A 15,205-nucleotide genomic window follows, 5' to 3' on the forward strand; every position below is an offset into this window, starting at 1 on the left:
TTCTTCGCTCATGGGTCATATAAAAATAGGCGACCGTTGGGACCTGACCCGAGGGCCGTGGAATGGAAGCTGGGCTCTGGTTTTGCTCTTGGTTGTTGGTGGGTTGGTATTTGCCGGTCTGGGCCAAGCCTCCATCTACGCCGCCATTGTTATGCTCCCTTCTATGGCCCAAGCCCTTTCCCACCCTTGGGGACTTGCACTTAGGGATGCTTCGCCGGACACGTGAGCTTCCAGGGGCCCCCATGGCTGACCCTTCTCATCTGTCAGGGCTTAACTCAAACGTCACATCTCGAGGGGCCTTCCCTGACCCCTTCCCAGCATTAGCCACACTGATGGTCACACCTACAGCCACTCACTTTTTCATCACCTGCTCTATCTTCTTCATAGCACTTACCTGATGTGGTCTCGCATCTGCTCTAGCAAAATACCACAGACTGGGAGGCTTAAACAACAGAAATGTATTTTCTCACAGTTCTGGAGAGCAGAAGTCCAAGATGCCGGTGCTGGCAGGGTTGGTTCTCCCCAGGCCTCTCTCCTTGGCTTGCAGAGGACCGCCCTCTCGCTGCCTCTTCACGTGGTTTTCCTCCGAGCACAGCCCCGCCCCCACCCCCACCCCCCCCGCCAGGTGTCTCGTTATTTTATAAGAACACGTGTCAGATTGGATTAGGGCCCACCCTAATAGCCTCATCTTAATTTGATTACCTCTTTAAGACCCTAGCTCCAAATCTAGTCACATCCTGCATACCGGGTCATCAAGATGAATTTGGGGGTGGAGGGAGGGAGACACAATTCAGTCCATACACTGGCTTCCAAGATGCTTGTCAATAAAGCTTTCGTCATTATTACTTTAACATCAATTGTTGCTTCTCCCCGCCCCTGCCCCTGGCCTCAGAGGGAGCAGCTTTTAGCTACGGAAACCCTCCACACAAGCTTTTCATCAATTTCCTTTCCACAAAAGGTGAGAGTTTCAGGACTTCCCCGGTGGTTCAGTGGCTAAGACTTCAGGCTCTTAATGCAGGGGGCCTGAGTTCAATCCCTGGTCAGGGAACTAGATCTCACATGCCGAAACAAAGACCCAGCCCAGCAAAATAGGTAAATAAATAGTAATAAATAAATAAAGTGGGCAATTCAAAGGTTTAGAGAAAAAAAGGATGAGAGGTCCACCTCATACTTCATTTATAGCCATGCTTGGAAAGGGAGAACGTTTTCTAGTAAATTTTATAAGTGAGACATTTGAAATACATATCACTGCATCTCAACAGCTGATTTGGGGGCGGAGGAGAGCCTTGAATTCCTCTGAGAAAGAAAACCTGGTTCAGTGTCTTTTCAGTGCACGAACAGGATCCAGGGTCGATTCTGAAGGGTCTCCTGGCAGTGTGGACTAGTGGGAAAGGGGGGGGCAGGGGCTTAAATCCTGGCTGCACCTCTTACGGTTGCAGTGACCGATCACTGCACATTCCCCAGAGTCAGCTGACCCTTTGTGAAAGCACTACTGATGATGAGCACTTCCAGTTTGTTGTGGGAGCCTCTGTCCCTCACCAGCCTCACAGCGCCTGGCAAGAGGTGAGTCCTCATTGCCTGATAATAGCGATTGTTCTTAATACAGGAGAGCAAACAAATAAACAAACCCCAGGCACTTGAAGGTCTCCTGTGAATTCTTCCTTCAGAAGGAAATTTGGTTGCTCTGTCTTGTAACTAGACCATTTGAGCTGGGACTTGTCAATAAGGGTCACTGATCTTACAAACCCTGGTGCTTTGCGTTGTTCGTGGGGTTTTTTCTTTGTTGTTGTTGTTGTTTTTCATATTTGCATGTGTTGTGAAGGGATTTAATCTAAATAGAAATGCAAATTTTGGATTGGGGAGGGGAAAGAGAGAGGGACAGGGAGAGAGAGAAGGAAGCAAGGAATGCTGCAGTAGAATTGTACAAATCACGTATTCTACCCAGCCTCTGCAAGAACAGTTTATTGATTACACGGCACTAATCAACCAATCAATCAGTTGTACATTAGGGCAGAAGTTGTCAGTCTCAGGAGCACATTAGAATCCCCTGGAGAACTTTTGAAAACCTCGGCGCCCAGGCCATACCCTGGACCAACTAAGGCAGAATCTGGGAGATTCTGGGCATCAGTGGCGCCCAGACATCCAGTGTTGAAAGGCTTCCAGGCAACCCCCATGTGGCATGGGGCCGGAGTGGAGAACTCACCCAGAGGCATGGGGTGCAATTACGTAACTCTGGGCCACTTACTAGCTGTGAACTGGGGCGAGCTGCTGAGCATCTCTGAGCCTCAACTTCCTCGTCGGTCTGGAAGGTTAAATCGGATGCAATTCGTTTAACCCTTGGGCTCCGGACCAAGAACATACTGGCTTAGTAAACACCAGGTTACTATTCTCACCGTCACCCAGTGGGCGTGAAGGCAGGGGCCACCATGTCACTGTCTGCAAAAATGGCAGAGGCAAGGAGGATCCCTGAGGTCATTCAGTCTCATAACTATGACTCTACAAAGGTAGAGCAGTGGGCAAAGTACAGAGAAAAGCTCATACTTCTTTATGGAGTGACACGCAGGGGCCAGGCCCTGGGCCGGTTCTTCGGAGTGTTGAGAACAAGGCAGTCACCCCTCCTGCCCTCCTAGACCCTGAAGGCTAGTGGGAGAGGCAAGCATTAAACCGTATTCACACAAACCGAGGTATTATTAATAGCAAGTGGAGGGCAAGAGAGAGGAAATCTGGGAACCTGGATTCTGGAAGAAGGAAAGGTCCTTCTGAGGCCGTGATGTTTAAGCCAGTGGGTGAGTGTGGAGCAGGAATTATCCGGGCAGAATCACGGGAGGGACACTCCAGCCAAGGGGACAGAGGGTGCAAAGGCTGTGGGGAGGGTTGGAGCTTGACATTTTTTAGGAGATTCTGTTTAAATCATAAATAAATGAATAAAAGAACATCTTTTTTTTCTCGGAGCATCTCCAGGCACCCAGACTCTCCATAACGTACTTTGGGAAACACTGGTGGAGTCCGTTGAGATACTAGGTTTGAGCTCCAGACAAGTCTTGACTTCGCTCCAGATTCACTAGGAAATACTTGCATGGGCTGGGCGGGTGGGGGGGGGTGCAATTTAACCTCCTGAACCTCCACTTCTTCATTTGTAAACAGGAAATTACAACTCATATCTTCCCAATCTTTCATGAGGGTTGGTAACAATTGGTCACTTTCAAATTGGTAAAGGGTAACGGTTATTATTACGAAGCAGCATGGCCCTTTGGTGACAGAGAAACCTGGTTCAAATCCCAGTTTTGCCATTTCCCAGACATGTCATCTTGGTCCCATTACTTAAATCTCTGTCCCTCAGTTTTCTGATCTCTGATAAAGGGGATTCATAAGAGCTACATTTGGGGATTATTATAAGAGTTAAATAAAACAATTACAGTCAGGGTTTCCCTGGTGGCGCAGTGGTTGAGAGTCCGCCTGCCGATGCAGGGGACGCGGGTTCGTGCCCCGGTCCGGGAAGATCCCACATGCCGCGGAGCGGCTGGGCCCGTGAGCCATGGCCGCTGGGCCTGCGCGTCCAGAACCTGTGCTCCGCAACGGGAGAGGCCACAACAGTGGGAGGCCCGCGTACAGCAAAAAAAAAAAAAAAATTGCAGTCAAGCTTCAGGCAAAGAGTAGACGTGAATGAAACGATCCTTCAAGGAAGGGAGACTCTTCTTGGAAAATGGGAGAGTTTGCCTGAATTATCTAAACGCTGTTTCCAATCCACCAACCCCCTTGTCCAGTGTAGACGCAGCACAAACAGTGCTGCAGTGGGCTTAGACACATAATCACATAATCACAGAGAAAATATTCTGCCGTTCATTTTCCATACTTGGAGGGCGAGCCGTTCTTCCTAAAATGCTAACAACTCGCATTTAAGCAGCAGTAAAGTCCCCTAGCTGGGTCCATGCAGTGAATCTCGTCTGCTTGTAAGTTAGTTGTGTCATAAATAACATTTGACTCTGTGCTCCACTTAGAGAAGATGAGTTCCATTGTGAATCATGTTGTTGTTGGTGTGGACTTTAAGCTGTCCGGGTTGTTTATAGTGGTGTTTGCCGGCATCTAGACCTCTTTCAAACAATGTAAATGCCCCTTTGGAGTGTATGAATGTGGCTTAATAAAAATGGGTACGGGGAAATTGCTTCCTTTCTCTCCTACATGACCATGCACCAGAAGCAACCATACATGAGACTTGTCAAATGTTAAATACATAATTGCCGAACGTGAAATTATAATCAACATTGAAACCACCAGGGACGTTTTCCCTTTCCATTGTCAGGATGTTCTGATCTTTGCCACCCTTTTAATTTATCTCTTGAAAGGACGATAACAGCTGGACAGTTCTTCAGTCCTTATCATTTTTCATTATATAGCTTTACCGAGCAACATGCCTTTAGAAGATTCTAGTTAGTTCCACTGACAGCAATAAATACTGGCTGAAGAACAGGCTTCTGAAGTCGGACAGACCTAAGTCCAAATGCGGCTCTACTGCTTACTAACTAACTGACCTTGATGTTCTCAACCAGTCCAAACCTCTGTTTTCTCATCAATAAATAGGGACAATGAGATCTGCGGTCAGGTATTATTGTAAAGTGCGGAGTTTATAATGAGCACTTGATAAAATGGTAGGTATTATGACTGCCTTCTACTCCCTTCTTCTTAATATCCACATCAAATGTTTGGAAATGCTATTTTATACTTTTTTATAAAAGAGGAAAACTTTTCTTAGCTTCACGTCTGAATTGACAACTGATTTCTTTTCACCATTTGTTTAATGCCTGAAATAAAGAGGCTCTCTTCTACTTAGTTTTTTAAATTTCCAGAAGGTAAGAATAATCCATTTTCCAAGACCTGATGATTACTTATTTTTAACACATAAGCAAAATTTTATGTATGTATTTTTTAAAATCTATTCCACACATTATTCAACAGCACTTTTAAGGTACCATATTGTATGCAATGCAATAAAATCAGAAAAGAAAAGAAAATCATTTTTTAAATCTTCATTTTATTGAGCACTTACTGTGTGCCAGGAACCATTTGTGGAAGGCACTATTATCATCCTGATTTTGCAGATGTGGAAACTTAGGTAGAAAAAGGGTAAGTCATTTCCCCCAATGTCACCCAGCTAATAAATGGAAGTGTCAAACTATTAACAAAAATGCCAAAGGAAAATGGAGAGAGAATATGAAGAGAAGTTAATGGACGTAGACTGTAGCCTTCAGAGGTTACTCAGTTGCTGAAGTTGGGTCACCAAATTGACTCTGAGCTTCCTAGCAGTGAAAGCAAAAATGGAAACAAGATCCATCCCAAGACTGACCTTTCCCATAAGGAAAATCTATATCAGGATTTAAGAATAAAGCATGCCTTTTCTGATACCTAATGTCTGGCAGAAAGTTCTTGCATAACTTTTGTGATAGAGTACAAAAAAGACAATTGGAGGTTCCCATGTTAAACCAAATATCTAAAACTGAAACCATTCCTTTCTGTAAAATTTTTAAAAAAAATTCAACTATTCCTTTCTGCAAAAATATGTTTTGCTTAACACTGGGCTCCATATCTTTTTAATAATTATTCAATCCAAGCTTTGTCAAAGCATCATACTGTGAAGAGATTCATGTTAAAAAGCAAGTTGGGAGGAGGGAGAGGAACCTGCCTCTCTCTGCCTTATCATTTTTATTTAGATTGACGTACCTTTGGTTATAATTAGGGATAACTGTACGGCAGTTAAGACTCCATAATCCCATCATTAGTTGTCAAGAGATTTTCAGAGGGCAAACCCTCATGCCATTTCTTTCATTTCTGTTTCTTAACTACTTGGGTAGCCTGAAGTTGAAGAGTGTGCTTTAAGGAACAGATTTTCTGCTGCCGTTGAAATCTTCTAAGCTGACACACAAGCAAGGACACAAATGACACCTAGTGACAGCATTTGTGCCACTCTCAAGAAGCCCTGCATCTTCTCGCCTGACATTTTTGTTGTTGTTGTTCTCCAAGACGTCACCATGTTTCTGCCAGTTTCTTGAACAGCCATTTCGCACACCATGGTGAAGAGATTTTAAACAATTTCGAGGGCTGCCCATGAAGTAGACCTAAAGGGAACTTATTTTTAAAAGTATTTCCAACTGGCCCACTCCATTAGACACTGGAGGTTGGTGATATCGGATGGAGGTCAACCTAGATGTTTGCTCTGGCCGTGATTAAAAAAAAAAAAGACACGGAAAAGTCTCCTCCAGCTTTAGGGCTGTAGACAGTTGACAGTCTGGTTTGTGTCATGAAGCATATATCATGCATTTGAGACACATGGTTGATTTATCACAAGTTGTGCTTTAAAAGAGGAAGTTCAAAAGTTGAGATTTTCCAGTGTATCAATTATGACCTGCGTGCCGTCTGCATTTAGATGTCCCAAGGAGAAGATTATCAAGATCAATAATAGCATTGCCTCCTGTGCTTCAAGGGTCTAATCAAGCTCTCCTTAAACAAATATGCAAAAAAAGAAGTGTTGTTTCATGGGCACAGATTCAACATCCGGAACAATTAGTTTCATGGTTAAAGGTAAAGACGCTGAAATCCAGAAAGTGTATATTCCTATTGAATATTGGAATATCCAGTTCCACTGATTGTCACGTCACCTTGGATAAGTCACTTCAGTTATCTAAACTTCAGTTTTTTCCTCTGTAATACTGGATATCCCGTTGAGTTGTTGAGATGATTAACGAAAATAATGCATAAGTGGTGGGTCTAAAATTAATAGTCACTACACAGATGTTAGTTACTGATATATAATTTTTAGGTTTTTTTTTTTTTTTTTCTGATTCACCTCTTTGAGGTTTGACATAAGAAAGAAAAAGTTCTTCTTGCCATTCATAAACTCAGACCCTTCCTCCTATCTGGTTTATTTGGTAGCCTCCCCTTTCCTTGGGCAAACAGTCTGGGTCTCTGTTTTCAATGGTGAGAAAACTGCATGGAAGAAAGGAATTGAGAAAAGGCAAAACTATATCAAACAGTATTTTAAAATGTTATCCACCTACTCACATGAAGCTATGTCTAGCGTATAAAAATTGTTCAACACATTTAAGCAATTATTTTATTCATTCAAAGACTTGAAATTGGTCCACCAAAGTTTAAGTGTTTCTGCACACAGAGATTTCTCTTAGGAAAAATTAGATGAAGCACTAATGATGAAATTCATCAATGTAGGTAAGCCAATTTGGATTTTCAAATTGTAAAATCAATTTGAAAAAAATATTAACTGCAGGTTTCTCCCAGGATTACAGGGTTAAAAATCACCTGTCTCCATTTCCACCTGGCTTCCTTGTCACAGTCTTTTTTTAATAATACATTTTATATTTATTCAGCAGTTGTATTTTAGTCTTTTTTTTTCATTTTCAACCAAACAGTTTCAAGAAGCCCTGAATTAAGAGTCAGGTGTCCTGACCCATCACGATAACCATGGGAGCAAATTATTTAAACTCCCTCAGCAAATTATTTAAACTCTTTATCTTTGGGGCTACTAATATTTAGCCAGTATATTTCAGAAGAGAATATATATATGAATGTGCTTTGAAAAATATAAATTGCTTCAGAATGGCAGAATAAATTATTCTTTGAAGTTGAAAGCACCACTTAGATGGCAAAGCTTCTTGATGTCCGTTTCCTTAGACTAATTTTTCTAGTCTGTTCTTTTTTTTTCTTTTCTTTTCTTTTCTTTTTTTTTTCTTATTTATTTTTTTGGCTGCATTTGGTCTTCATTGCTGTGCGCGGGCTTTCTCTAGTTGCAGCAAGCGGGAGCTACTCTTCGTTGCGGTGCGCAGGCTTCTCATTGTGGTGGCTTCTCTTGTTGTGGAGCACGTGCTCTAGGTGCGTGGGCTTCAGTAGTTGTGGCTCGCGGGCTCAGTAGTTGTGGCTCACGGACTCTAGAGCACAGGCTCAGTAGTTGTGGCGCACGGGCTTAGTTGCTCCACGGCATGTGGGATCTTCCCAGACCAGGGCTCGAAGCCGTGTCCCCTGCACTGGCAACCAGATTCTTAACCACTGCGCCACCAGGGAAGCCGCTCTTTTTTTCTTTACATGTTTTCTTTCATAGAATTAGAGAAGGATTCCAGATAAATCTATATTTTTTCTTTTGTACTGTTTTAGTAATAAATATTTTAAAATTCCCTTTTCATCTTTGAAGAGATAGACTTCAAATTATTTTCTTTAGAACTTCACTCACTCAATCAATATTTATCAAGTACTTACCATGTGCCAGATACTGGCTTATATGCTTGGGATACTGATGTGGGTGTAATGCACAGATCCCATGCCTTCCTGGGCTTTATAAGCCAGAGTGGGAGGCAGACACTGAACTAAAAATTACATATATGATTATGTTCATAAACCACAACAAGTCCTAGAACGACAACATAAAAGGTGCAATATTATAACAAAATAATTTAATCAAGTTCAACGGGTAAGAAAAAACGTCTCTAAAGAAACGACATTTAAATTAAGACCTCAAGGATGAGAAGGTGCTAGCCAAACAAAGAAAAGGAAGAAGCGCATTCTAGACAGAGGGAACAGCATCTTCGAATACCTGGAGACATGTTTCAGAAACTGTCAGAAGGCCAGTGTTCTCGGGACATATCACTAAGCAGTACGGACCCAGCAGCAGTCAGAGAAATGGCAAAGAAGATCAGGCAGAAAGTCTTAGAAAAACAGATTTTTTTCTAAGTGCCGTAGAGGTCACTGAAGGAGTCTAAGCTGGGAGGAATGGGAAGTGACTGCTTCAATCTAATCTCAATTTTCATAAGCTCACGTTTGCCATATGGGAACTGATCCCCAGGACACAAAGTGGACTAAAGGAGCCCGGTAAGAGGGACCCACAGTCATCCGGGAAAGACGTGCACAGGCATGAAGGGGGACACAGAGTGGAGATGGAAATCAGCTTTGGCGAGGAATTTTATGACCAGGTGTCAAGGATGATCCAACATTCTAGCAGGAGCAATTGAGCTGTTTGAGGTTCCATTTCCCATGAATAGAAACGTTAGAAAGGAAACAGGATGGGGACGGGGGATTCAAACGTCGGCTATTGGAAAAGTTGTGTTTTGAGGCACTTGTGAGATATTCACGTAGAGATGTCCAGAAGCCAGCTGGATGCACGGATCTGGAACTCAGTCCTCAGCATACGGGTGAGATTTAACATTACGGAACAGGGTGCTGCTGCCTAGAAAGGGCTTGTGTAGAGCAGGGGTCCTCGCCCTTCAAAGACCCAGGGTGGACGTTTCTGGCCAAACTTTCATAGTTTCCCCTTTACTTCCTGAAAAAGAAGTCATAGATCAAATGACCAGCCTACACACATAATTTCAAAAAGAAATCATCTAATGCCATGATCATATAACATGAAAGAAAAGGAAAACATTTGGGCACAAAAATTCACTAGAACCAGACTTCTCAAAGTTGAACCTGGATACAAATCAGCTGGGCGTCCTGTTAAAATGCAAATTCTGAATCAGCAGCTCTGGGGTGGACCCAGCCTTCTGCATTTCCAACAAGCTCCCAGGTGATGCCAGGGCTGCTGTTTCATGGACCACACTCAGAGTAACGAGGTCCTCGAAGACGTGATGAGGTAGCCCGATGCATGCTCCTGTATGTAGAGTTTAGTCAACATGTCAGTGATCAATGCAGATAAATATAGGTGGGCTGAATGGGCATCTCAAATATAAGCACAAATGCCAAGGGTGACCCGTTTGTTAAAATAGCAAATAACTCCCATGAACATTCCGAACAAAACAAAGCACAGTTTCTCTTTCTTTGCAAGATAGCTTTATTTCTGGAAAATGCAGTGTATATGAAACTGTGCATAAGAGACTTTGTGTTTATATGTAAAATGGACTTAGGTTCTAGGCTCAAATAACAAAAATGTTTTCTGCTAGTTCGGAGGTTCTGAACCAGTGGTAATTTTGCCCCACTCCAAAAGGACTTTTGGCAAAGGCTAGAGATATTTTTGGTTGTCACAACTCGAAGGTAAGGGGACTGCTACTGCAATCTGGTGAGCAGAGGCCAAGGATGCTGCTGAAACTCCTACAATGCACAGGACAGCCCCCCAAAAGAGAGAATGATCTGGCCCAAAATATCAATAGTGCCAAGGATAAGAAATCCCAACCTACAGAGAGACCTTCAAAAATCCCAGGCTACAGAGAGACCTTGCACACACGGCAAGATGCGTAACATTCCTGGCCCCTAACCATGAAAGGCTAGCAGCGCCTCCATCATGGTAGCAAACCCAAAACACCCTCTGGGGATAATGCAGCTCTGAGAAGAACAGTACAGAGTGGAGAAAAAAAGAAGGCAGGCGGGATGGTGCAAGGGCACAGAGAAGAAGAAGAGCCAACCAGAATGACTGGGCCGAGGGATGAAGGATCCCAGCGTGACCAAATTAAAATTCAGTATATAGAATTCTACGCATCTGTTGGTGACTGTGATTAATACAAAAACAATTGCATCTTTTTGCCTGGCTCTCCCTCACAAACTCTACTTAACGAACACTGCCAATGACTTTTTCGATATGTAATTAACTTTTTTATTTATTTCTGGTTTATTTTTATAGTATTAGCTCAACATATTGGGGGGGAAACTCATGCAGCAGCAGAGCTTGGCCTCAACTACCAGTTGAAAGGCAACCAAGAGTATTTGCTTTTGTTTTTCTTAAATCATTCTACACAATTCTTTCTGAACAGTAAAAAGTAATAACTTCCATTCTCTTCCCCCTTCCCTTCATTTTCTAGTTTTAATTTTCTGCCAGGTCTCATCTTTAGACCTAGAGGAAAAAAAATTTCTCCTCTTCTTCTAAGATAAGAAATAATTTTTTTAAGGGTGTATTGTCCCAAAGTGGCCCAAGATTCAGGTCTCCTCTTTACCATTCTCTTCTGGTACAGAAACACTGCCCTTCCAGAAGAATCCACCACTTCCATCAATCATGGTGGGATATGAGATCTCTCAGAAAGAAATAGCATCATAGCCGGGTTTTAACAGAAGACACTCGTGTCTGGAATTTAACTGAGGAACTGTACAGATACTCTTGGGAAAATGCCTCTAAATTATTAGTAATGCTAGTGTTTCACATTTTAAGACATTACCAAGCGATCACAGGCAATAGAAGAAGCAGGGCTTAAGAGACCAGAAAAACCTGAATCTGGATACCATTTCTCCTATTACCAGCCAGGTGGCTGCAGGTCAGTGGCTTCACCTCTCTAAATTCCCATTTCCTAGGCTGGAAAGGGTAGACACTCGTACCTCCTGTGTTACAGCATTGTGAAGTTGACGTGAGGTAAGGCACGGATCTCGAAAGGGTAGTATAGACTAAACACGCAAAAAATGTCAAGTTATCAAGACAGCAGGATCCTTTCATGCTGAGACCCCCAAAAGCCAACTAACCTGAGTGAAGAATTACAGAAAGTCAATAATGAGGTCAGGACTGAGATCTCAGGAACTAAACAACTTCATTTGTTTCTGCACAAGAGTCTGTCGTGAAAGTGTTTTCCAGAAAATGACACTCAAGTATATCTGTGAGTGTTCTGTAGGGAAGAGAAGGGTTATCAAATGAATTTGGGAAATACTGGGTTAAAGAAAGGAATATTGTGTTGGATTGGGTTGGGTTTTAATTGCAGGCCTTCTCAGAGCGTTTAATACGCTAATATGTACTGTGAATTTCCAAAAGGGGACTCTAATAAAATTATTTTTTCCTTTCTCCCTGCTCCCCTTCCCAGAACAAATTTTGACCTAAGAGAAACCCAGCCAGAGAAGTTTGGGTGTTGATCAAATCTGGAGCAGGTTCTAGGAATTGATAGATGACATAAGGTTCTCTAAAACTCGGATCACATTAACATCAAGGTCAAGGAGGAGAAAATGAGGGCCATGAATAGACTGTGTGTGAAACTGCCCCCCACGAGGACATCATCCTGACTTGCAGTGTAAGGCACATTCACTCTTTAGGGAAGACAGGCTTTGTCATTCTTTTTCCTTCCTCTCTTCCCCTCTCTCTGTCCCCCTACCTTCTCCTTATGCTGTTGCAATTTCTAGCCTCTACTTTATTTTTCTTTAACCTGTTTCTCTTCCTCCATCAAGTGACCACGTGACCATCCTCCTTCAAGTTTCCAGACCTGCCAGGGGGGCGGGGTAGGAGGTTCCAACCAAGTCAGAGCAAAGACTGCTGGGGCCCTTCGTATCTGAAATACAAACTCAGTGACAAAGGGAAATGGTTCCTTCCCCTGACGGTGGTGCCTGAGTGAGCATGGAAGCTTCTGAGTGGGAAAGCCTCAATTTAAAGCCATCCACTGCTTTTTATTAGCTGTGGGACTTTGGACAAGTCACTAACCTCTTTGAGACTTTTTCTCTCTCTTATTTTTAAAACGAAGTTGTTTGAAGGGTTAATGGTAATGGATGTAAAGCACCTGGCATGTGGTAGGTATATAATAACTGGTTGCTAGTATTGCAGTCATACTTACCGAGGTATCCTTTATAATGTCTGTTATGATTATTTTGCACGTAATTTCTCTGCACACATCAAATGTCACACAGTTTTCAACTTGTCTTTGTTCTTCTACTAGAAACTTGGAAATCTTCCTTTTCCAAAAGACAAATTAAATATAGGTCCAAAGTGGTTTTTTCTCATTAAAATGAGCACTACCACTAAATAATGTGTAAACGAGGACTGCCACCCAGATTGGACTGATGGAAATCATATGCATTCCTATGGTAATCCAAATAGCACATATCTGGGAATTCCCTGGCGGTCCAGTGGTTAGGACTCTGCGCTTCCACTGCAGGGGGCACGGGTTCAATCTCTGGTTGGGGAACTAAGATCCCGCATGCTATGCAGCATGGCCAAAACAAACAAATAGCACATATCTGAAAAAAATTCACCCCATTAGGTAGTTTTAAGCATTTCCCCACCGCAAAAATGTTGCTATCTTTTGACTCCGAAATTTAAGCCTATTAAAATATCCCAACATACTGAAAGGCTTTAAATACAAAGATGTTCATCACAGTGTTGTATATTATTGAATAAAATTGGAAGCAAATTAAATGTCCAACATCACAAGAATGGTTTAGTAAACCCTGATAATGTAAGTGACAGAATACATCCCACTGTTCACAATGAGATTTCCAAGTGAAAGAATACAGAGAAAAATATTACACAGTGGGCACTTACAGCTATGTAAATCTAAAAAATGGTGGGAAAGAGAATACTAGAAGGTAGCACTACAGAATGTAAATAGGAGCTTTCTCCTGATGGTGGGGCCATGGGTTAATTTTTTTAAATGCTTCACAATAGAAAAATCATATATATATATATATATATTTTTTTTTTTTTTTACTTTTAGTTATGGTAAAATACACATAACATAAAATTTACCATCTTAACCATTTTTTATGGTTTATGTTTTATTTGGTTCCATCCCTTTTTATAATAATATATCCATTAACCATTTTTAAGTGTACAGTTTAGTGGCATTAAGTACATTCCATTTGCACTGTTGTGCAAACATCACCACCATCCGTCTCCAGGACTTTTTCATCTTGCAAAGGTTGCCCCTGGCAACCACGATTCTGCTTTATGATTCTATGAGCTTGACTACTCTAGGTAGCTCATGTAAGTGAAGTTATTTATCATTTTATGACTGGCTTATTATCACTTAGCACAATGTCTTCAAGAGTCATCCATGTTGTAGAATGTACGAGAGTGGATGTGGATGTACCGCATTCTGTTTATCCATTCATCCACAGATGGACACTTGGGTTGCTTCCACCTTTTGGCTATTGTTAATAATGCTGCTGTGAATATGGTGCTCAAGTATCTCTTCCATACATTATATATTTTTAAAATTTATTTATTTTTTAAATTTTTGGCTGTGTTGGGTCTCTGTTGCTGTGCACGGGCTTTCTCTAGTTGCGGCGAGCGGGGGCTACTCTTCATTGCGGTGCGGGGGCTTCTCATTGCGGTGACGTCTCTTGTTGCGGAGCACGGGCTCTAGGCAGGCGGGCTTCAGTAGTTGTGGCTCACGGGCTCTAGAGCACAGGCTCAGTAGTTGTGGCGCACGGGCTTAGTTGCTCAGCAGCATGTGGGATCTTCCCGGACCAGGGATCGAACCCGTGTCCCCTCCATCGGCAGGCAGGTTCTTAACCGCTGAGCCACCAGGGAAGCCCCATACATTATATTTTAAAGACTTTTTTCCTAAATTAGCCCTTCCTTTCTATGTCCCATCAACTGATTATATCATACCCTAGACTAGACTTAATTAAGACCCTATGCAGAACATTAACACCAATGAAATAGGTGAGCAATTTGACTCCCTGGGGGAAATAACCACCTGAGCTACTCCTCAGAAAATAATGTATTTTTTTCTGTTGTTTTGATTCCCATTACAGGACAAATGCCTTAGTTTCAACTTTCCAGCCTGGTTCCCTCACACTGAGCCCTTCCTCGGTGCACCACCCTGCTCCTGTCATTGACTCCTCCTGACACCCTGCTCTAAGAAGACTGCTAAAAAAGAAAAGAAAAGAAAAGAAAAGAAATCACCCCAGCCATTTCTCTTCATCCTCACTAACAATTTGGTAATGAAGTATTGATTTCCACTTCTCTGCTTATGGACAACATTAGATTTTCATTAATAAACTGCAACGGGGCTCTCTCGTCTCTACGGCCCCCTTTCCACTGTCACGAGAAAACGAAGCGCCACCGAAGAAAAGTAATGACTGAGAACATTGACGTACTTATTTCGTCAGTTTGTAACACTTGACAGGAAAGGGCTCAGGGGGCGGGGGGCGGGTGGGGGGGAGGATAAGTCTTCATAGTTTAATGTCCAAGTGGGCTGCACTAGATGTAGACTCTTGGAAGCTTACTTTCCATGGTAATGTCCATTTCCTATTTATAACCCCTCTGGGAACATTTGTCTAAAGGAAATGTTTCTGTTCAGTGCAACAATTACGGTTGCACCTGGATTGTCCAGTCCTGCCCCTGCACTTGGGAGCCATTAATCACTGCAAAGTGGAAGAGTTATTAAGTTAAACCAGAGTTTGAGCCAAGAAAACCTCTGAACAATGTTCATCTTCTGGGAAAGTTGTTCAAATAGTCAGGCTTAACCATGTTGCTGCCAATGACTTTTTCCCATGCAGTGGTGGGCATCCTTATTCTCATCATTATCTA

At 42.5% G+C, this 15,205-nt stretch overlaps 1 protein-coding gene across 1 annotated transcript in view; it reads left to right on the forward strand.

Moving 5' to 3' along the window:
* Positions 1-14,716, forward strand: part of TSHZ2 (teashirt zinc finger homeobox 2) — a 452,741-nt gene extending 438,025 nt beyond the window's left edge. The window contains exon 3 of the mRNA XM_082669739.1: positions 14,428-14,716. The gene's annotated coding sequence lies outside the window, so the exon portion shown is untranslated. The remainder of the gene's footprint in view (positions 1-14,427) is intronic.
* Positions 14,717-15,205: the final 489 nt, after the last annotated feature.

This window comes from Grampus griseus (assembly GCF_964374135.1).
Source record: "Grampus griseus genome assembly, chromosome: 14".
Taxonomy (NCBI): Eukaryota; Metazoa; Chordata; class Mammalia; order Artiodactyla; family Delphinidae; genus Grampus; species Grampus griseus.